Raw genomic sequence first — 2,126 nt, forward strand, 5'->3', positions numbered from 1 at the left:
ATCTAAAAAGTATTGAGTTATGTAGCTTGTGTTAGACAATAAGGTTAACCACTCTAACATCTACTAATTGCATTTATGTGGATTATCGTAAATGATTTTTTAGGATGAAGTTTCTACTAATCTCACTGATTGTCATTCCAGAAGACAAGTAATTAGAAAGTTCATTTTCTAAGTAGGAGCAATATCGAACTTTAAGAGCTAACGAACATATGTTCATATATGAACACATGTTAATATATGAATATATTAACAACCAAATTGGAACTCTAAAATATATATTGATTGAATATTACGTGAATTTACAATAATCCAACATCAAATATATGAAGACTGTCATCAAACATGGAGAAACAAAACACAACAAATCCAAAAACTTTAAGAACATAGCAAAATGATGTGATTAAAAGCACTTTGGAACCAATGTTCATCAATGAACATATGTCATCTATGAACATATGCCCATATATAAACATATTCATAAATGAACAACTTTCAAAAATGTTACATGTGTAAAAACTAATGAAAATGAGAGAAGATGGAGAAGACAAAAAAAATGTTACATATGTTTATTTATGAACATATGTTCGTGGATGAGCATGGTGTTACCCCGTTTCCTCCTCATGAACCTTACACCAGAGAATCCTACCACCTGAAGGAAGTTTGTCAAAAGAGTACTTTATCAAGCAATTTTAGGTAGTAGAAGGTCAAAATAGTAAGTGCGTGCTCCAGGATTCTAGGATGAACGGTGTTTATGTACAGCTTTACGTCAATGCCTTCAGTTTGACTGAGAACATGTAGATTATTTACGACCTATAAAAATGTGATGATAGAAAGAAATACTTAGATATAATATAAATGGAAAGGGATATACTTTATTTGAAATTATAAATAACAATTCAAAACTTTTAATTATTTACAAGATCACAAAGCTCGTTCCTCTCCTTTTCACATGTATCATTCTCCCTAGCAAGTCCTTGGTGTTGCATTTCCACCCATGATTTGTTCATCTCTTTTAAGTTTTGTAATCGATCCCTAAAATCAGTTCAAGATTATCATAATGATTAAGAAAAAGTGAATCGTCCTTCTTGATTTTAAATTTGAGGTTCTTTCATTTTGAAGAGATTATGAATAGGAGTAAAAGTATTTCACACACTAATGGAAATCCAGATAGAATTTGAAGAAATATACCATGAAGCAATGAAAGATTTGAATTAAATTTGACGAAATTGAATGAATAAAATCGATATGTGATGATTTTTCATGAAAAGCTAAAACTGATATGAAACTGACATCGTACATGGTTTATTACATTCGTCTATTGAGGTAAGAATTGACACGACCATGTTGCTTGAGAAAATTTCCATCGGTACTAGATAGTCCGAACTCTGAGCTGAAATAGGTGGTAGTTTAATCAACCAGTTGAAGATGGGGGATCGGTGAAGAGTAATTTATGGTAGTTGCCGGCTACGATAAAAAGGAGGAAGAGAAGGAGGATGAGGTTAAGGTTAGGGTGATAACTGCAAGAACAGGTAGGATTTGGTGGTGGGGGTTGGGAGGGATGATGCAGCGGCCGATGGGTCGATGGCTATGTGGTTACGACTATACTTTCCCAATATACCCTTCTTGTATTTGATTGCCTAGACAATGGTGTCCACATTTTATTATCTACGTGATTAATCTAATCCATTAATAAAATTATCAAAATGTTATAAAAGGTTATATGGGTAAGCAGTATTATATGGTTATATTTTTTGACCTCCTTTTCTCTCTCTCTCTCTCTGTCTCTCTCTCTCTCTCTCTCTCTCTATATATATATATATATATATATATATATATATATATATATATATATATATATATATATATATATAAATGCAGGATCTCCAAATCTCATATCTGAAACTCACAAACGTCTTAATGGATAAATTTTCCAACTTTATCAATCCCACTGATTTAATCAACTAAGGTCTAAAACCCTAAGTCCAAAAGGCTCTTTAAATGACAAAGTCTTTTGTATGGCCTCAAGAGAACACATATATGGTCCTTTTTCTTCCTTATCAGACGTCTAAAATCCTAAAAATGTCATAACAAGCCTTGGAGATCCTCAAACTCAAAGAGCATCCATA

The 2,126-nt window shown here is 32.2% G+C and overlaps 1 long non-coding RNA gene across 1 annotated transcript; it reads right to left on the reverse strand.

Moving 5' to 3' along the window:
* Positions 1-272: 272 nt before the first annotated feature.
* Positions 273-1,611, reverse strand: LOC145156269 (uncharacterized). The gene is made up of 3 exons (XR_013736578.1): positions 1,298-1,611; positions 918-1,032; positions 273-810 (listed from the first exon to the last, which is right to left on the reverse strand). It is a non-coding gene; the product is annotated as an uncharacterized LOC145156269 (long non-coding RNA).
* Positions 1,612-2,126: the final 515 nt, after the last annotated feature.

Source organism: Lactuca virosa, chromosome 2, assembly GCF_052849685.1.
Source record: "Lactuca virosa cultivar CGN04683 chromosome 2, Lactuca_virosa_CGN04683_v6, whole genome shotgun sequence".
Classification (NCBI taxonomy): domain Eukaryota; kingdom Viridiplantae; phylum Streptophyta; class Magnoliopsida; order Asterales; family Asteraceae; genus Lactuca; species Lactuca virosa.